The sequence below is a fragment of the Zonotrichia leucophrys genome, chromosome 15 (genome assembly GCF_028769735.1).
Source record: "Zonotrichia leucophrys gambelii isolate GWCS_2022_RI chromosome 15, RI_Zleu_2.0, whole genome shotgun sequence".
NCBI lineage: Eukaryota > Metazoa > Chordata > Aves > Passeriformes > Passerellidae > Zonotrichia > Zonotrichia leucophrys.
In genome coordinates this window covers 3,348,743-3,370,036 of record NC_088185.1, presented here as the reverse complement: position 1 = coordinate 3,370,036, position 21,294 = coordinate 3,348,743, and the positions used below count along the sequence as shown (strand labels likewise).

Sequence of the window (21,294 nt, the reverse complement as noted above, 5' to 3'; positions counted from 1 at the left end):
TGGCACCTTCAAACCACACCTGGCATCTCCAAGCCATACTGGCATCTCCAAACCATACCTGGCATCTCCAAACCACACCCTGGCATCTCCAAACCACACCTGGTATCTCCAAACCACACCTGGCATCTCCAAACCACACCCTGGCATCTCCAAACCACACCCTGGCATCTCCAAACCACACCTGGCATCTCCAAACCACACCCTGGTATCTCCAAACCACACCCTGGCATCTCCAAACCACACTCTGGCATCTCCAAACCACACCCTGGCATCTCCAAACCACACCCTGGCATCTCCAAGCCACACCCTGGCATCTTCAAACCATACCTGGTATCTCCAAACCACACCTGGTATCTCCAAACCATACCTTGGCATCTTCAAACCACACCCTGGCACCTCCAAACGACACCCTGGCATCTCCAAGCCACACCCTGGTATCTCCAAACCATACCTGGCATCTTCAAACCACACCAGGCATCTCCAAACCACACCCTGGCATCTCCAAACCACACCTGGCATCTCCAAACCACACCCTGGCATCTCCAAACCACACCCTGGTATCTCCAAACCACACCTGGCATCTCCAAATCACACCTGGCATCTCCAAACCACACCTGGCATCTCCAAACCACACCCTGGCATCTCCAAATCACAATTGGCATCTCCAAATCATACCTGGCATCTCCAAGCCACACCCTGGCATCTCCAAACCATACCTGGTATCTCCAAACCATACCCTGGCATCTCCAAACCACACCTGGCATCTCCAAACCATACCTGGCATCTCCAAACCACACCTGGCATCTCCAAGCCACACCCTGGCATCTCCAAACCACACCTGGCATCTCCAAGCCACAATTGGCATCTCCAAGCCACATCCTGCCACCTCCCAGACACACCTTGGCCACCTCCCAGCTCTGGTGGCTCCTTGCCCTGCCTGGAAGCTCTGTCCTCTCTGTCCCTCCCAGGGCTCTCCCCATTTCAACCCCCCCAGAGCCAACAGGCTGGGGAAGGCCTGGGATCATGCCCAGGGCCGTGGGTGGCGAGGGCAGGTCCTGATCCTGCTGCCCAGCTCTCCTCTGAGCATTCCCCACAGCGCTGCCAGTTTTCCCTCCCACCCAGCCAGGCTGGTAGAAACACCCCTCCCCACACAGCCTCCAAGAAAAGCTATTTTAGAGTTGCTCTTTTTTTCTTCTTCTCCCCCCCCCCACCCAGCCTTTCTCATCTTTTTTTAATTCATTTTTTTTTTTTCTAACAAACAACCCATCTCCCCCCATCTGGGCTGCGAGCTGGGTGCCAGCAGCTCCGCGCCAGGCGCTCAACGTTTGCTTTTTATAAACGCCTCGAAACCCAAAATTCCCTCCCGCGCTGCTGGGATGCTTCCAGGTGGGTACTGCATCCAGCAGGATGCTGCACCCCCCTCAAGGAGCCCCTTTCCTACAGCTCTGCCCACCCAACAGAGCCACCAGAGGTGGCCAGAGCCAGAAATCCCCAAAGCTCAAGGTTAGGGGCTTAAAATTTGCCTTTGTGGCCAGTTAACTTCCTTTTTGTTAGTCACTCACATCTACAGCTCCCAAAAATCTCATTGCTGGGGAGGAAAATCCGCTGTCCTGCCGAGTTAATTCCCCAACAGCAGATCTCCTGAACCTCAGGTGCATTTTTTCCTAAATTCCCAACTGAGTTCAATTAAATGTTTATGAGACTCTGCGCTTTCCCCCCACCAGCCTGCCAGCACCATGAAGCTCCTTCTGGAACAAAACCAAAACAAAAGGTGGACAAAAACAACAAGAAAAATAGGGGGAAAATAAAATAAAGGGGGTTTAGGAGGGCTGGAGTCTGAATTTGAGGAATACAATTCCCCCGGACCAGTTTTGCTCGGTGTCGCGCTGGCGGTATCGACAAGGGGGTTCACATGAATAATTGAAGGAATTCTGTATTCCCCGCAAAAAGAAAAGGCAAGCCGAGAGGGCTGTTGAGATAATCAGGAGCTTGCTAATCAATATTCTCAGCCCCAGCCTCCTCCTCGCTTCTCCAAAAGGAGCAGTGCCATAAGCTCATCAGTAACTGTAAAAAAAACATCGCACTCCGAGTGTCAAAATAGTCAAGCACAGCATATTGTATTGCCAGATTTCCCTCCCGGTCCACCTCGGTGCCAGATTCCATCCATCAGCAGGGAGGGAAGCCGTCCAAAGATGACTTACTTACGCTTAAGTGTTCATAAATAAGGTTTTTAAGATATAGATGGCTTTTTAATTTTGGTGGAATGTAGGGGAAAAAAAAAATAAAATCGAATTTAAAAAAATCACGGGGTGGATGCGGCGGGAAGAGATCTCTTGGGTGCTGCCTAGTAAATTCCACAGCCCAGGGGATGTCCTGGTCCTTATCCAGCTTGTACCAGGGTGAAAACAGCCGGAAAAAATTTAGGTTGGCACCATAAACTGTGGCAAAAGCTTTGTCTGGTGGGGAGATATGGCAAGAGGACGTATTCCCGCTATGGAAACCTCATTAGCCAGACTCTAATTACTGCCCTGCAGTCGGGGGGAAAGAGACAGACACCATAAAAACCTGGGTGGGGGGGGTGGCCATTAATTGCTTTTTGATAAATTGGGGGCTGAGGTGCTGCTGGCTGAGGTCAGGAGGTGCCTGCCTGAGGCTCAGCTGTGCCCCAGGCTCTGGCTGCTGGGGATTCAATCCCATCCTGCTCCCAAAATGGGCATTTTTGGGGCAAATTTGGTTTGTGGCGGAAGGAGCCGCCTCCCTCTTTACCAGCAGCTGGTCCTGGCCTGCAGGACTTGCAGTTTGCTGCATTTTCATGTCCCAGCAAAACCTCAAAACTCCCATGAAACCAGCCTTGCACCCCAGCATCGTGGGGATTGAAGCTGTGGCTGCCTGAATCATGAGGGATTTGGCTCTTTCCCCCCCTGGCATCACCAAAACCCACCTGGCTGTGCCATGATGGGATGTGGGGCAGGACAGTGGGCACAGGGGGCCAGCAGCCCCCTCTGGCCATCCATCACCCCCTTCCCTCTATGTAAATCCCTGATGCCAAAGATGTATGGAGCCAATTACCAGGGGTCACTGCCGGGTGGAAAATTCAGACAACGAAGCTCCCGGTCTCCGATGAATTTGCGCGAGATTGCAAGTTACTGCCTTTTATTGGACAATATAAATATTTCACTGTTATATAAAAAAATATTGGCGAGAAAGCAGATAAAGCCGGGTCCTGTGTGTATACAGAGAAGCAGGGAGTGAAAAACGGCCGTCAGCAGGTTTTTAACAGCCTCTGGTGCAGCACAGGAACGGCTGCAGAGGGGTTGGATGGCCACAGTGGCACCACAGGACTGGGGCATCTCAGGGACCCCCAAAGCTACAGTGGGAATGGGAATGGTGCTGGAATGAGCCCAGACACACAGACAGCGGGGTGGTCAAAGGGGTTGTGTCCTGAGCCAGCAGAGAGCAACACACAGGATGAAGAAGCAGACACAGAAACCTTGGAGGCTCAGCGCCATTCCCAAAAAATGGATTTGTCCCCAAGGCTGTGCCTACCACAGAGGATGCCCAGGAAGGCTGGGGCAGGAACAGCCTAACCATATAGATGAATTCCAAATGCATTTTCCTAAGTCTTTCCCAATTTGTCCTTCTGCAGACCCCGTGCCAGCACAGGACTCCCTAATTTCATGCTCACCAACACATCAGCACATTCCGTGTGACAATGAAGCCAGAGGAAAGAAAAAAATAAAAAGCCTATAGGAATCAATACCTCTTTCTCTCTTTCCCTATATTTTATTAAAAACTTTAGCATCAATATTAATGTTTAAATCCCCACCAAGCTGAGTTTAATTACCTGTAAACTGCATCCACAGCTACGTGGGCTTTGCTCCTCGCTGCAGTAAATACAGCTGAGAAGGAGCAGTGCCAACACCTCTGAGCATCCCTTTCCCATTCCTGCAGGAGGGGATGAATCCAGCACCCCCCACCCTCAGCAGCATGTGGGGAGGGGATGGTGGGTGATGGAGCCAGAGCCACGACCCCATCCGAGCATGGATGGAGCTGAAAGGAGAACGGGGAGAGAAGGGAAAAATTGAGATCCCGGGAAGAAAATGATGCGTAAATATAAAATATCTGGGACTCTCACTGCCAAAAGGAATCTGCTTCCAGCCACTACATGAATCACACTGGGGGGGGACGAGGGAGAGGCAGTTGAATGGAGTCCATTAGTGGCTGAGGACGATGAATAACTCGCAGGCAGCAGGAGCCGCTCCGGAACGCGGCGAGGGCACGGAGGGCTGGGAGCTGCCAGGGAAACCAAGAGGGACTGGAGCAGATCCCCCTGAACCCCCACCAGCAGCCACCTCCTCCCTTTGCCTGCTGTGCCAGAAAAGAGGAATACAAGCTTGTTGTGCTTTCCCAACTGCTCCAGCCACATCTTTAACCCTGGCATCCGTGGGCACACAGCAAATGGCACAGCAGCCAAGGGAGCAGGGATTGGTCCCCACTGGTGCCACTGGTCACCCCAGGGCCCACCCCAGGGCCACCAGTGCTCCTGGGCACAGATGCTGAGAGTGAGGTTTCAGCATCTAAAATGGAATCGGGGTTTACAGAGCGTTATCAGAGGAGCTGTAATGGGATCTCGCAGAGGGCAGGGATTTGAGACCTGCATCAGATTCCCATTCCCAGGGAGGCAGGAACAGGCTGTGTGCTTAAAAAACCCATCTATCAAGGGATGCTATCACACGCTCTGGTGTTCTGGTGCTCACACGCAGCTCCAGAGTTTTGCCATCCTGCTCCTTCCAGAGGCCAAAGAGGGGCTGATGGAAAGGCCCAGCCTGGTCCTGCCCCTCCAGACCCCACATCCTGGCAAATCCCCCACCAGGCTTCTCCTGCATCCCACAGCCCCTCCCAGCCAGCTTCTTTAAGGCCCCTTCCCTGTTAGATCCACCCCAGGCAGCTTCCCAGGGCCAGGGCTGGGACGGGCGTTCGAGGGCTCCACTCCCACAATAATATTCATTTCCATATTCATTCCGTGTTTATCTCGCAGATGTACGGATCCGTTACAATGGAGAAAAAAGAGAACTCAGAATTTGTTCTCAAAAGATATTCAAATTAGTTAATCAAGAGTCCTTTTATCACGTGTCTCCTGTACCAGCAGCAACTATCCATCGAGATAAATGATCAGCTGCTAATAACTGATTACACTGCAGCAAGTGTTTTCTTATCCCCATTACCACCATGTTTAAAGACATTTTATAAATTTCTAATTATCGTAAATTGTTTCTCCTTTGGAAAACATCTTCCCATAGTCATCAGCTGTCAATTTGCTCTGAAAATCTCTCTTTGAAATGAGCTCATTGCAAGATGCTTGGGAAGCAGAGAAAACCCTCCCAGGCTCCTGGCTGGTGGGATGCAGCCTGGACACCTCCACCCCGGGGCACTGGGGCACTGGGACGTTCCTCCATCCCCTCAGAAGTGGATCAGACTTGAAAATAAAATAAAATAAAAGCATCCATGAGTGGGATCAATCCTGGATGAAGGTGCTGCCTTTACCTGGCTCATGATGCCAAGGAACTGTGTGGTGGAACGGGCCGTGGCTCCAGGTGGATTCGCTCTCCAGCGGACCATGGAACAATAAATAAACCAACGGTTCATAAAGCAGCTCTTGGCAAGCACCAGCTCCTTCCAGCACTGGCATCCCAGGGTGGATCTGGGCTTGGGAGGGCCCTAAATAAGATCCTGCTGGTTTTCTGTGTATTTTACCGACGAAAGCTAAAATAGTGGAGAGGGTTTGAAGCCAACCAGGACTTTAAATCCAGCGGTGGCCTCGAGCCGCCGCTCCGGCTGATTTCTGGGCCCCATTCATTATTGCAATCAATCAGCTTAAAGAAAAACAACCGCATAAACAACAATAAACCAACCTCTAAACTCTCTCAGGCACTTTAATGGGTCCTTCCATCTTCCCCAGCCGTGACCACAGGGCTGGAGCTGCCATCCATGGGCCAGGGTGCAGATGGGAAGAGGACCACGATGGCACAGGCAGAGTTCCTGGATGCAATGAGCTCCCCTGACACCCACTATTCCCCAAAAGCACCAGTCACACAACCCTCCTTGGGTGATGGTGGCTCCACTGGTGACATTCACTGCCTGGGGATGACCAGGACAGGCACATCCCAACTGTACCCCATGGTGTATCCAGACCCTGGAGATATTTGCCAGGGTTTGGCCAAGTGCCACGGTGCCAGAGCTGATTGAGCCAAAGCTGCCGGAGGCAGAGACAACACAGGATGGGAGGAGGAGGAGGAGAGAGAGGGAGGAGGAGAGTGCAGAGAGGGAAAGCTGCCCAGGATAAGCTCCCATGCGGTCAGGTCAGCCAAGCTGCTCCAGAAGGCAGGGCCGTGATGCGGGGGCAGCACGGGATGCGGAGCCTGGCACGGAGCAGCCAAGGTCCTTGCCGGCTCCAGGGGGGCTCAGACCAGGGGAGGAGACGCCGCAGGCACCAGCCATGCCATTATACGCTTTATTGATGCTGTTCTGAAGAAAGCTAATCAATATATTAGATTTCCCAAAGAAAGAAAACACCAGCTGCCAGCAGCCCATAACTCCTCCGCCGCCGCCGCGCTGCATTTTTCCATCAAGCCCCGGAGCCGCGCAAGATGAGGTCACGTTCAAGAGGAGACCCTGGGCTCCTCTGGCCACCAGGTCAGAGCCAGGGCCACGGCCACTGGGCAGCCACATGCCAAAGCCCACGGCTCCTGCCTGGAGTTGAATTAAAATGTGGGATTCTCCAGTTATTTTGCACCAGCATCGAGTGTGGGGTGCAGGGAGAGAGCCCAGCACCCAGCAGGACAAACCCAGCCTGGTCTCCCCAGGGAACTCCCAGTCCTGGCACCTGTACGGACTCACAGCCCCCACTTGCAGCTCACAAGGGTTCCCCAAGAGCTTTTCCCATTGGGAAGAGCCATTTGGAAACTGCCTTTTCCCTGTAGAGACATTCCCTCCACATTGATCAGTCCCAAGCGTGGCCACTCAGCCACACACCAGGACTGGAGGGAAGCTGGAAAGCACCAAACCCATGGATGCTCCTGGGATCCTGGCACACAGAACCCTGGCACACCAAACTGTGGCACCTGATGTGCCCTGCTCCCCACTGACCACCCCCCATCACCACTGCTGGGAGTGACCACTCCTCAAACCGTTAAAGCCTGTGCTGTGGCAGCTCCAAAAGCCATTTAAAAAGGACAGGATAAATCCACGTTGGACAGGCAGGAAAGCAGACTGACGTCACGGGGAATTGATTAGTGCTTTAATAGAATTGGATCATTGGGAGGGCTGCAGACCCTGTTTCAGAAACCCAAATGTTATGCAGATTCACATTGAAAACCCTAAACCAGGGCGCATTTATTTAACCAAGGCAGAGTAAATGTCCCACATTTCCCCAGGATTATCTGAACCATATCAGATATAATCCAATGATCTGTAAAGTGATTATACCCAACTGAATATACGAGATCTCTTCTGGTAATGCAATATTTCATCCAGCTGCAGACATTAGGAGGAGGCAAACAAAGGAGGAGATTTAATAAGTGGAAATAAAACTATAGGCAGAGATAGTTTTAAATTTTTCTTTTTTTTTTGTATCGCATCTAATTGCAATCAACAACAGACATCTGACACAGTGACAGCATCAGCAAAATTGCTGCTGAGAGCACAGAATCTTTGTCTAAAAATAATCAGACATTCAGCGCACCACTGTTTGTTATAATGGTAATCGATGCTGGAGGCTTTGAATTCCATCAATTTATAGATCTGCTCTGTTCTGCCTGGTGATTGTGTTCTGCACACATCCCCTCCCGCTCGGCGCAGGCAGCGCCGGGGCACTGTGTGATTAAGATAAGCTCAGATTCCTTTCATACATTCCTTATCAGCTCTAATTCTCCACCAGGCAGAGATGTTCACAGCAGTTAAAGATTAGTTCAGCTTCTCAGACGCCAAATTTGAGGGTATTGATCAATAAATCAAATCACGGCAATCAATCGCCCGATCCAAGTCTAGCCGATGCATTATTACTGGCGCCTTCCAAGCCCAGGCTTTTTCATGGGTTTCATCAAAACGCCGCTTCCCTGGCTCCCCGCCAGCTCCTGGGCTGCCTAATAGACTCCACAGCAGAGGAGCTCCAGCCCAGCAGAAGAGCAATAAATCTCTCATCAAACAGCCGATAGAGAAACAAGATGAACATCTGTTTTGCTGCAATGAAACTCCTGTGTTCTTCAGAAGCTGCAAACCAGGTCTGACAGACCACCCCAAAGGCAGCTTTGCCTTCAACAAAGCAGCAAAGCAGAATATTTGCCGGTTATTTCAATCAGGTAATTTAAGAAGACTTTGCATTCTCCTCTCTGCAGCTGCCGGAGCTTTACAGACAGGATTCCTGCTCAGTCGATAATAAAAGCCATCCTGGGACCCTGTACTATGAAGGCAATTTTATGATACCCATTATGTGGCAATGTAACTTCATTAAAAGCTGTTTATTCCCTCTAAGCATTTTAAGCACTTTCCCTCACCCATAAAGAAGAGCCCCTCGGTGCACTGGGAAGGTTATTTGTGCCGGGAGCTGCTTTTTGGGGATTTCTGAGCGGGATGAGGGTCGTGCCAGCAGCAGGATCCTGGCAAAGGGGCTTCTCCTCCCATCCAGCAGCGAGTCAGGAGCTGTGTATTATTTTTATTACCCACTCCAGATGACTGCACTTGCTGGAGCTCCATTCAGGTGACATTCATTATTTATTTCTCTTAGAAATTATTATGGACGAGCACCCCAAAAATCTACCTTCACTGCAAGGGTGGGCTGGCTCCTCCGAAGGTTTGCTGCACACCCATTTGCTCTTCCATTTGGGATAATTTGGGGCGTCTCAGCCCCTAGGAACTTAATTTTCTAACCCAAGGCTATAATTCAGCATCCAAGGATGGAGCTGTAACCATGGCAAAGCAGGAGCCAAAGCCCATCCTGCAGCCAACTGCATTCCAAGAGTCACCTTGCTCCAAAGGAGGGACAAAATGAAATCCTTCCAAACATCTTCACCAATTCATAATCAGAACAACCATTGGCACAAATATCCATGCTTCAAGGAAAATAAAACTCCCTCCTTACTACCTTCAAAAAACCTGCACCTTTCTCCAAATAAATGGATGCTGAGACCTTGCATGGTTTGTGGGAAGAGTGCGGGACAGGACAGAATCCTGAGCTCATCACTGAGCACCAAACTCAACAGCAACAGCTCAATATTCTCCCATAAACACACAAACAAACGTGGAAAATGCTGTTAAATGGCTCAGTATTTCCTTAAACAGAGTCGCTCAGGAAAAATAGAATTACTAGAATACATTTTAATTGATTTACAACAGCACTTAGTAACAGTGATAAAAGAAAAACTTGTTTTATTGGACCTCCTGCTAATTAGCTGGACTGACTCTGGGTTGGAAAAGTGTATTCCTGCAACCTGGCACGACCCCGACCAGCACCTAACACCAAACAGCTTTTGAGCACAGAAATTCCTTTAGGAGAATCAGAGCAAACAGAGCCAGGTGGTTACAGCCAAGAGACAGTGGAGAAAAAAGGGCTGGAGCCCCTGACCAGGAAAAACCAACCCCTCCAGCAGATTCCAGCATCCTCTTCCCATCCATAAATATGCCTTTATTATGACTTTGATATATCCTTCCCTTAATGACTTTTAAGGGCACCAGATAAAGTCGAAAGGAGTGCACAGGCAACAGGCAAATGTTTAATATTCAATAAATGTGTCAATTTTACATACGGACGCAAATGGGGCTTTATTGAAGAATTGGTAAACTTCCTTGGAGGAAAGTAAGTGCGTTTTAGCCTTCAAGGGGTCCCCAAAGAATAGAAATGGAATGTGATTTGTGATAAAACTCAGCTGCTCTATAAAAGACGTTAAATAAATGTTGCTGTTTCACTGGGGATATACAGAATTGATTGCATTATAGACCCATTGGAAGGCGCGCGTTCCCGCCAGCCACCCGCTCGCTCCACACAGCCCCTTTCCATCCTCTCACGTTGGCTTCCTAATTCCAGCACAGAATTTTCTGGAAATGCTTGAAAACAGCCTTTCTCTGTGCTTTTGCCTGGTATGGCGCCCCAAGCATCAGATGGGCGGGATGTGGCAGATTTCTGATTTCAGGGAAATGCCAGATTTCAGTGAGAGCCACCACGGGTGACAGAACCATGGGATGGTCTGGCTTGGAAGGGACCTTAAAGATCATCTTGTTCCAGCCCCACTACCACGGGCAGAAACACCTTCCATTACACTGAGTTGCTGCTCTTGATCCATCCCAGGCTGCTCAATTCCCACAAAACCCCAACATTCCCCCATTTTTGCATCACCACATCGACAGCGCAGAAACCGGAATTACCGCCAAACACAGAACGGGGGAACAGAAACAATGAAAACCATTTTCACCACAGGGACAACACCGAGTCCCCAAGCACCCCGAGCCTCCTCTGCTGGCGCCAGGGGACCCATCAGAGCGAGGAGCAACACCCGGGAAGGGCGAGGAGAACAAACCAATCTCCGACAGACAAATGAGAGGCCAACGGTAGCACCGCGGCGAGCACAAACTGTGATATAATTGTGCTGCTGCTACATCATCTTTAATCAATAACATGATTGTGCACAGCCCAAATCCCAGCCTCCGCCAAGAAACAGCATGTTGTTAAAAAGCCCAATAGCTTTTTTTTTTCCCCCGCTAATAGGTGGCTCGTTCCCTCAACCCTGCTGATTTTTTAAATAAAGCTAAATTCCAATAATTGTTTAATGTTTATTTTTATTTAGCTCTGGTTCACCTACCCTGGGCTCTGTGTGTCAGAAATTGATATTTTGCTCCGGCGACTGGGGGAAAAAATAAAATAAAATTAGGAAACTGGTGGTTATGTCTTGTCATAGTTAGCCTGTGGTGTAACTGCAGCTTGGGGCAGCCTCCTGGGTTGTCAGAGGATCTGCGCTCTCTAAATTTCTATTTGCTGTGTTTCCCGGGGATCAGCTTGCCCCAGGACCCTTGGGTTTCCAGCAGAAAAGGGCTTCCCCATAAATATGTGATCATTTTTTTCTTCTGCCTCACAAAAGCCTGGATTTAAGCCCAAAGGAGATGTTTTTGCTTTCCAGGTGGATTCATCCCTTTAAAACCCACCAGTGCCACACAGCAGTGCTGCTGCCTTCCTGCCCCCCACCCCGAGCAGGGTTGAAGGTGATCCTGGAAAAGTACAGGAATGCTACAACCAATTCCTTTAGGAGATCCATCACGTCAGATTAGCAACTTAGTTTCTTATTAGCTATTTTCCATCCTATCATATTAATATTTGTTTTCACTATACAATGCAGGAGTCTTATCATATTAGCAACTTTCACATCACATTAGCGAAAACAAATACTAATACAATACAATACTAATATGACATGATCTGATGGGAAATTGCTAATACAATAAGACTCTCCTACCATATTAGCACAGAGACATTGTGTGTCCCACTTACAGCTCTCTCTGAACTGGGTGAATACCTGGAATTCCCAGAACCAGCCACGCTCCTGTCCAAAGGTGCCCGCGTGGAATGGGAGGAGGTGGAGGGTTGGGCACTGCTCTGTCCCCACAGCAGATGCATTAAATTGCAATGAGAGTCCTGACTTAGAAGTGAATCTGATTTAGAAGAGTGAAATTCTTGATTTAGAAGAGGCATTTGGGTGCTCTCTCCGTGGCACTGAGTATCCTGGCCAGGGATGGAGATCCAAGGCAGCCGCCGCAACCTGGGAATGCCACACGGCTCTGGGAAACAGTGTGGCCTGAAAACTTGTACAAGCACTAATCATTTGAATTAAACCAAGATTAAACCAAAAATTTCAATTAAACCAAGAGCCTGATATGTAGTTCCCGCAGCAGCAGGACCATGGGGAGCCCCAGTCAGTGTCCCCAAGACAGGGATGTTCCCCTGGAGCTTGGGGAGTCCGCACTCAGCACCAGGTCAGGAATGAGATGTGATCCATGCATTGGGAAAAGCAAATAGCTTGAAACACTGGCTCCATCAGGAGTTCCCCCTCCCACACCAGGTTTACTCCCTCCTTTCCCACCAGCACCTAGAGCCATTTCCCTGCTCTCCTGCTTCGGCTCTCACACAGGTCCCAGTTAACATCTTCCAGTCCCTGGTCACAAATTTCTGGATTGAAAGCAAAGGGGGGTTTCTCTCCCCACCTCCAGAGCCACTCTCTGGCTCAGCTCAGGCACTGACACATCCTGGGATGCCCTGTGTCACCCTGGCCAACATCCCACAGCCACTGAGGAAAAGCTCTCAGCACAGGCAGCGCCTCTCCTCCCAGCCATGCCCAGCTTCGGCACGCTCAGCAATTTTCTATTCTCTCAGCAATTTTCTGTTCTACTGAATTAGTAGTTTGTATTGAATTAGTATTCATTTTCCCTAATATGATATATAAGCATAATCATGTTAGTGACTTTGATATCGCATTAGGCTGCAAAGCAGGAGCGCATCCCGGCCCCCGCAGCGCCGGTGGGGAGCACCACGGCCAAGGAGGAGCTTTCTGTGGGAATACTCCACATGTGGGGCTGCATCCTGCTCTCACCGACCTCCCCCAGCCCCGTGGGGCCAAGCTGAGGTCAGGATTTCCCTGCCTGTGGTGGCAAACCAAGCTGAATGACGCTGCATCCCGAACGAGGAGCTCCATCTCAAATACAAGATTCCCAAAGGTAAAAGCAGTAGCAGCCAGCAGCAGCCATCCCCAGGGACATGGCCCTGGTAGCACTGGGTGCTCCTCACCTCACAGAGCCATGGAAATTTGGGAATTCAAGCTGAGCCAAGAGCAGGGTGCAGGAGGTGGATGGGGGTCACGGCAGGGATGGGGGATGCTCGCTCTGCCGGAGCCAAGGGCTGGCATTCCCATGGGAAATCCCAGCCAGCACTGAGCCTGCCTCAGTTTTCCCACCAGGATGACACCAGGGCCCAATCCTTAATTAACTGATGAAACTGTAATGAGCAGAAGCAGCCAGAGGGAGCTGGGGGGACAGGGAAGGTCCCTGCCCTGCAGGCAGCAGACAGATCAGGAGGGAGGGAATGGCACCAGGGCCAGCACAGGGACACCAAGGGGCACGGAGCCCATCCTGCCCAGCCCCAGGAGCCTGGCAGCAGGACAGGAACGGGCTCTGTGTCGGGGCAAGGGCTCCCAGAGCTGCAGCACCAGCACACAGCTCCCTGCTGGCCACCTGCCACTCCCCAAGAGCTCCTGGATGGATTCAAATTGTCCTCACATCACCACGAAACCGTGGGGGTTTCTAATCCACTGCCCACAAGGCTCTGACAGCACCACACCTGTGCCCCTGATTCCATCTCCCACCACAGCCTTGAGCAGTGCTGGGAAGAGCCAAAACAGTGCCAGGACCAGAGCTGAGCTGCCCAAGGAGCAGCAGCCAACACCAGAGCAGCCAGGCTGTAAGAGCTGAACTCTCACCATGCACCTTCTACATTTGAAAATTTACTTTTATACGAGGTAAATATATTTTAATATAGAAACCCCTACCTGCTGGTGCCCACACAGACAGCCCTGGAGAGCTGGCAGATCTCAGCACTGAGCACCAACCAAGAGCCCCAAGGTTTGCAAGGAAAACGTTCCTGGGCATGCACAGATGTGCACACACGCGTGCAAACACACACAGAGGCATCTTTTAAAATCCTAAGAAAACCCTGAGTCTTCACTGTCAGTGCTGTATATCACTTTGAGATATATACCATATTAGCAAAAAGAACTGAATTATATTGCATTCATGATGCAATTAAACACTTCACTAGGAATCAATGTAAAACTGATGAGGCCTGAAAGTAGTGCATATGGCTTAGAACATTATAAAACATTACCTTCACTCAAATCCTTTTCAGTAGCAATTTAAATCTTCTTACAGTTACTGCTGCCAATGGTAAACCATCTACTGATTCATAACAGTGCATGGGAACGAATGAATTTTTTTAAAAATTTATTCAACTACTAAATTACCCATGAAACCGGAATAGCTGACAGAAGTAATCTGAATTATTATTAGCTCTGCAAGTATTCTGCATTAGCCAATTTAAAACCACGGCTCACAGGCAGAAACCAGTTAGTACAGGCAGGGTGTTAAATGACTGCCATAGTTCTTCATTTTACTGCTGCTTACGTTTAAAGGTCAAGAGATAAAAATTACATATGACTGCAAACACAGAAAGGGTGTTTATCTTTTCTTTTTTTTTTTCTACGAATCAGGTCAACCAGAAACTTCCAAAACATTTGGAGAGACGAGTGTGTAAAGCACAATGCTGCTCAACTACCTCAGGATTTAGGAGGGGGTTGTGGAGCTGCAACAAAGGGGGTTATTCTTCCTCTTCATCCTCATCGCTTTTCATGGGAGAAGATGGGAAAAATGGTCCTGAACTCTGAAACATGGGCACAGTGCGATGAGCTGACTGCCAGGCAAGCTGGGCATGCAGGGATGATGATCCCCACAGTGACCCAGGGTCCTGGGTGAGGAGCAGGGGTGGCTGGAGGGGCTTTCCAACCCCACTCCATCGACTCCAGCACCGGGAGCTGCTCGCAGGAGGATGAGCAATTCATCTCCAGCTGATAGCCCTGCTGGGCTCCTAATCCAGGGGCTGATTAATCAGAAAGCAAAACTACCTGGGGATTTGGGCACCAGCTGCTCCTGGCAGTGTCAGGCCCTGGTGCTCCTGGAGCGAGGGCAGGGGGTGGCACCTGGGGACAGGCGCTCAGTGTGCCACAAACCCCCCATTTATCAACCCCCTCACGGTGAAAGCGGCCCCTCAAGTGCCAAAAATGCCCCAGCTTCATTCACCTCTCACCTGGGGAGGGATGGGCTCAGCACCCTCGGGGATGGGCTCAGCACCCTCAGGGATGGGCTCAGCACCCTCAGGGTCCCCGCTGCCCATTTGGGGGTGCAGAACATGTCTGACCCCCCCAAACAAAAGCAGTGATGGGCAAAACGATGCCACAGCCCCATCCCAGAGGATCTCACAGTCACTTTGCCCCTTTCCCATGGATGGAGGGGGCAGGCTGGGGCGGGTGCCCAGCAGAAGCCCCCGGTGCCAGCACGGAGCACAGGCGGTGTCTCTTTGCCTGACCATAACACTGCATCATCCTTTCTCTTCCCATTTTCAGTTTTATTAGCAAAGCAGCACAATGTTTATACGAGTGGGTATTACATTTGCCAGAACAATTACGCTATGACAAATGGCACATCAATGTAATCCATCAACCCGGCCCAGACAGGAATCCTTTATCCCGGGCTGCCATTAATTCCCAGCCGGGTCCCTGGGGTCCCATGCCTCAGTAACCATGACAACCCAGGGGACGCTGGCAGGGACTGGGAGAGGTGGGCACCTCAGCAGGGCACTGGGGTTTCAGCTTTGGGGATGGCACAGCAGCCCTGGGGTGGCACATGGGGGAGGCATTCGCAGGGTGGGATCCCTTTGTGAGGGAACCAGGAGCAGGCAGGAGCCCAAAGTCAGTGTGGGGACACCAGGGGAAGATGTGGCACGGACAGGGGGTGGCACAGGAGGATGGTGGCACAGCCCAGGACATGGCAGACAGCTCCCATGGGGATTCTTCAGTGTCTCACATGATGGCTGTGTTCACATCCCCTCTCCCCATCAAGGAAAATCATTTAAGGTGCTTTTCTCTGGCCCATTTCCATGGAAGATTATGGAGAATCTCTTAAAACACATCACCAGCACCTGAGTTATAATTAACCAGAAGAATTCAGTGTTGGATCCATCCAAGCCTCAGCCCTGCAGGGAGCCAGGCACAAGGGGACAGGGCTGAGATAAGATACAGCAGCACCAAACCCTGGCCAAAACCACCTGTCCCTCAGCAGAGACACCCCAAATCCTGTGGGGTTGTGGCCTGCAGACTTTAGCAGAAACTCAGAGGGTTTAACTCTTGTTTAAGGCTTTAGGTAATCCTAAATTTCTTAGATGATGGTAAGGATTATAGGGGAGATAGGAAGGAGGATGACGGACATCCTCTGGGAGATTCCTCAATGCTCCCCTTCATCTGTGACCACTCATCACCAAAAAATGAATACAAATTCCACCAGGCAAAACTTCCCAGAGCCAACTGCTGCCACACAGGAGCCAAAACCAAGAGGAAAAATCAAACCCAGCCCATGGCCACGCTCCCCAAAGCACCAAAGGGTTTCTCCTCCTCTGCCAAATCGATGTGGCCCTGACCCAAAGGTGCACGCAGACATCCTCACCCATCTCCCCTGCTTCATTAGGCCATTCCCAGAACCATCTCATCCCCATTTATAATGTTCAATACATGGTCTGAAGACTTCTCTAATCCAGTAATTAAATGCAACGCTTCGAGGGATGAAATTGGGAGGGAATTTCATTCAATTATGCTGCATTTTCCAAGGGTCTGCCCTGATTTCAACCTCCCAGTTCCCTCCATCCATGCCTGGAAATGGTTCAGCTCACTTTGGGGAAAACAGATGGATTTGGGGGTAATGTCACCATCCCAAACTCTTCACCTAAATTGGGATTCCCCCTCATCTCAGCACAGATCCAGGAATATCCCTGGAGCATCCTCGCCATCTCTCTTCCCATCCATCCCCAAGCAGGGCTGAGCAGAGAGGAAAAATGAGGTTTTCCCCATTTTTCTATAGGTAACACCCTGGCTGCTGCAGCTGCCACAATAAAAGCATTTTCTCTCCAGCCTCTCCCACGTGCAGGGCCAGGCTTTATCCCCCTGAATCCTGTAAATCATCTCAAAGCCATCCTTGCAATTTATAGGGAGGACATTAAACATTATGGCCACTGACGGCATCAAATTACGCTTGAAAAATTGAGTTCTGCCGGAAAATGAATTTAAAAACTAAATTAAATTAAAACCTAACTAAATTAAAATTAGGTTTCTAAACTAAAATGACTTTTTAATATTTTCAGGAGGAAAAAAAAAATAAAACCACCACCCTTCTGTCAACTAATAAAATTTGCCAGTGTCTTTTATAGCTGACAAGTCTTGTCTGAGAGCAATCCTGGTGATGCTGCATAATAAATAACTGGGATAGGAAAGGTGGAGGAGGATGGGATGATCAGCTGTGCCATCTCAGCTCCTTCAAAGGGGGCTGGGAAAGAGCAAAAAGACCCTCAAAGCAATTAAAAAATCATCATAATTAACACAGTCTTGAGCAAACACCTGGATGGGGCAAATCCAGCTGCGACCACAGCGTTGTAATGATGTTGATGCAGCCCTGGAACACTCGGGATATTTGGGGATCATCCCAGGCCGTGGAGCATGGATCAGGCATCGTTCCATGAGGACACTGGGCGAAGGGTGCTGGAGGAGAGTCTGCTGATGTGGGATGCAGGGATTCCATTCATCAGCAATGAAGACATTTAGGTATTTTTCCCCCAGATCCATTCCTGGCAGAGCTCCAGGGTCCCTTCACATGCTACAAATTTGGGTTGCTCTCCTGAAGATGGGGAACATGGACCAGACCATCCCAGCCCATGGGTGAGGACACTCAGCTGGAGGGAGGTTTGGGGATGCAGGACCAAAGGATCAGGGAAAAGATATCTCTAGGTAGGAATTTCCTCTGCCAGACCTGCAGGGACTCATCCAACCCTACAAATCTGGGTTGGTCTCACGTGGACGGAGACCATGGACCACATCATCCTGCACTTAGAACAGAATCACCAGCACTGAAGGACTCTAAGGTGCCACCTACTCAGCTTCTCCCCCAGCTCAAGCCTCGGAACCTCCGGCTGCAGCTTCCCAGAGTCTCTCCCCGGTCATTAACGGCGGTAATTAATTCATCCTGCTTTTCCAAGAGCGCTCGATGGACGAGCTGCCCGCTGCCATCCTGATCTGGAGCTGTCAGGGCTGTGACAGAGGAGCTGCACACACAGCCTGGGTGAGCATCCCTCCATCGATCCCTGGGCAGCACACTGAACACCAGAGCTGGATCGGGAGGGAACCGAACGAGGTTTGGGAGATGGGAGGGATCCAGCAGCCCCAGTAGCTTCCAGCAGCTCCCAGAACCTCTCAGCTGTTCCAGAATGTCCCAGCATCTCCCAGCAACTCCCAGCAACTCCCAGTAGCTCCCAGCTGCTCTAAGCTGCTCCCAGTATCTCTCAGTATATCCCAGCACCTTCCATCAGGTCCCAGCACCTCCCAGCAGCTCTCAGCTGCTCCAGAATCTCCCAGCATCTCCCAGCATCTCCCAGCAGCTCCCAGCATCTCCCAGTATCTCCCAGCTGCTCCCAGCATCTCCCAGTTGCTCCCAGCATCTCCCAGTAGCTCCCAGTTGCTCCCAGTAGTTCACTGCATCTCCCAGCATCTCCCAGCTGCTCCCAGCATCTCCCAGCATCTCCCAGTAGCTCCCAGCATCTCCCAGTAGCTCCCAGTTGCTCCCAGTAGCTCCCAGCAACTCCCAGCTGCTTGCAGCATCACCCAGTTGCTCCCAGTTGCTCCCAGCATCTCCCAGAGCTCCCAGCATCTCCCAGCTGCTCGCAGCATCACCCAGCATCTCCCAGTTGCTCCAGCATCTCCCAGTAGCTCCCAGTTGCTCCAGCTGCTCCCAGCATCATCCAGCAATCTCCAGTGCTCCCAGCATCTCCCAGCATCTCCCAGCATCACCCAGCATCTCCCAGTTGCTCCCAGTAGTTCACTGCATCTCCCAGCATCTCCCAGTTGCTCCCAGCATCTCCCAGCAGCTCCCAGTTGCTCCCAGCATCTCCCAGCATCTCCCAGCAGCTCCCAGCAGCTCCCAGCATCTCCCAGCATCTCCCAGCTGCTCCCAGCATCTCCCAGCATCACCCAGCATCTCCCAGCATCTCCCAGTTGCTCCCAGTAGTTCACTGCATCTCCCAGCATCTCCCAGCATCTCCCAGTTGCTCCCAGTATCTCCCAGAATCTCCCAGCAGCTCCCAGCTGGCCCCAGGGACTTGGCCCTGGCCGAGCACCCAGAGGAGTCCCACCACGAGGGTGCCGTGGATCGCACACCGCCCTTGCAGGCAGGGAAGTTTCTCGACAGCAGCCCCCTTTTTAAACGTTCTTTTGAATCTCCTGATATTATTTATTGCTCTGTTCAATTGGCAGCTCCCTCAGTGGGGGATTTTCCCCCCTCCCTGGCTCTCTGCTGCTGCTGCTGCTTCCCGAGATGCCAGACTGGGGGCCAGCCTGCGAGACGCCAACCCCACGGTCCTCTTTCAACAACATTAATTATCTCGAGCTTTCCATAACAAAAAAAAAAAAAAAAAAAAAAATTCTTGATCCCACTGGCTGCCAATAGTGGAGGAGCTGGTGGAGGAAAAGGCTTTTATCTCCACATCTCAGAGAAGAGCCTCGTGTTTGATCAGTCGGGGTGTTTTTTTTTTTTCCTTCCCTCTTTGTACGTTTTGAACTTTATAGACTGATTAATTCCTGCTATCGTGGTAAACTGCTGTGTATACTCTCGAGTGTTGACTTGATTTTCTTTCTATTAAAAAATAAATATCTTCATAAGAAATTAAAAGAGCTGAGCACATCTCTGCTCCGTAAGCAGGATGGGAAGAACCTCAGCCTGGAGGAGGGGAGAGAGGAGAGTTGAAAAGATTTCTTTATTTTAAATTAAAGTTTAGGATTAAAGGCATCAGGCTTTCAAGAGTTATTGTGAAAGCCTTTTTTAAAAAGTCCCAAGTGCATAGTCCATAATCTTCTTTTAAATGGCTAAATTTAGAACCAGAAACCCTCCAGCCCTCCACGTCTGGCACACGGCACCAGAGAGGGCTCGGGGGCTTTTTTAACAAGATCCCTGTTTCACAAATACCAAACAAGATTTGCACCATTTTGGTAAAACCTGGCTCCACAAAGCCCAGCTTTGCTGAGCTTGGTATCCATTGGATAACAAACAAGTGCCTGTCCCTGCTGCCCATCAGCACAAGGGATGGAGTCAGGAGAAAAAGCTGGAGCCACTGAGTTCAAAAGTTAATTTCTGTGGCTAGGCAGGGAAGGCAGAGTCAGGCAGCATCCCAAATATTGACAGGCCACATCAGAAATCCTATTTATTGTTATTTATTCCCTACTTTTTCATTTTGCCAAATTATCTTAACCCTTGCCTTTTATCACGGATCAATGGATCAGCTGGCAGAAACTCTGGGTTGGTCACAGAAAAATAAGGTTTATGTTTTGCTCTTTTACTTTGCAGTCTCAGCTGTGTAACTGTGTCCAAGACACACAGGATTTGACTGAGTTTGCAGCTATTTGGGTTAATAAATGCTTCCAGATTTATGGTAGTTATTCATGCAAGGACCACATTACACGTAAATCAATACCAGAATGAACTATTTGCTAAAAATACAAATACCATGTTTAGGCTTCAGTGATATTATCAAAGTGGGATTGTTTGGGGCTGTATGTAAAATAACTGCACCTGTTGGAGTGATCAAGAGGATCAGAATAGTGCTCAATGTTAGTCCACCCTAAAAATAAGAAATACCAGCAACAACTGCTCTTCCAGAACAGCTCCCAAAGCCCCAAGGGGCTGGGAGACTTTGCTCTCCATCTACATGAATCCTCAGTTACAGAAATCAGAAATAATTGCAAGTAAATAAAAATAATTTGCAATTAAATGGTAATTAATGTTTAAATAAATGTGAAAGCTGCTGCAAACCCACTTGCAAGGAGACACCAGAGACAGCAGCCTTTTTTGGGGACCTGAGTTCTCCTGCCCATCCATCTCCCAGTGCAGACCAGAGCTGGACCCACAGGTGGCTTTTCCACTGCAGCCTGACCGTCACCACCCATCTCTTCATTTGGCTGATTGCAAGGGAGGCAAGCAGAGAATTGGGGTTTATTTTTGCCCTGGTTTTTGGTTTTCCCTCCCCAGCCAGAGCTGGCCATCCCCATCCCACAGCGGGGATGCGCCAGCACTGTGGCAGGGTGGGAGCTGGAAAAGGACCTTTCCTGTGGGATCCAGGGCTGTGCTGAAGAGAGACATCTCTGCCTGTAACTCCATAACTCAGAATAAAAAGCTGAAGCTCCAACACAGCGCAATTAATGCAGGAAGCATCGATTCCTGCACGGCACCAAGCTGCCTCATTAATCCCAGGTGCTCCTACGAGCCAATTCCAGCACTGGCCTCCCTCAACAGGAGCCAAATGGGAGAGCACCAAAGGCTGAGATTCCTTCGTGCACAGAGCTCCAAACACTTCCCAAATCCACGTCAGCCACGCTCCTGGGAAATGCCAGCCCAGGCTCTGGT

General features: G+C 50.2%; 1 protein-coding gene across 12 annotated transcripts in view; it reads right to left on the bottom strand.

Moving 5' to 3' along the window:
• Nucleotides 1-21,294, bottom strand: part of CUX2 (cut like homeobox 2) — a 64,607-nt gene that overhangs the window by 24,714 nt on the left and 18,599 nt on the right. Inside the window, exon 1 of one of the 12 annotated variants that reach the window (XM_064726588.1) lies at nt 10,851-10,870. The exons of the other annotated variants lie outside the window; for them this stretch is intronic. The gene's annotated coding sequence lies outside the window, so the exon portion shown is untranslated. Of the gene's footprint in view, nt 1-10,850; nt 10,871-21,294 lie in introns of those variants that run through there. 12 annotated transcript variants of the gene reach the window in all.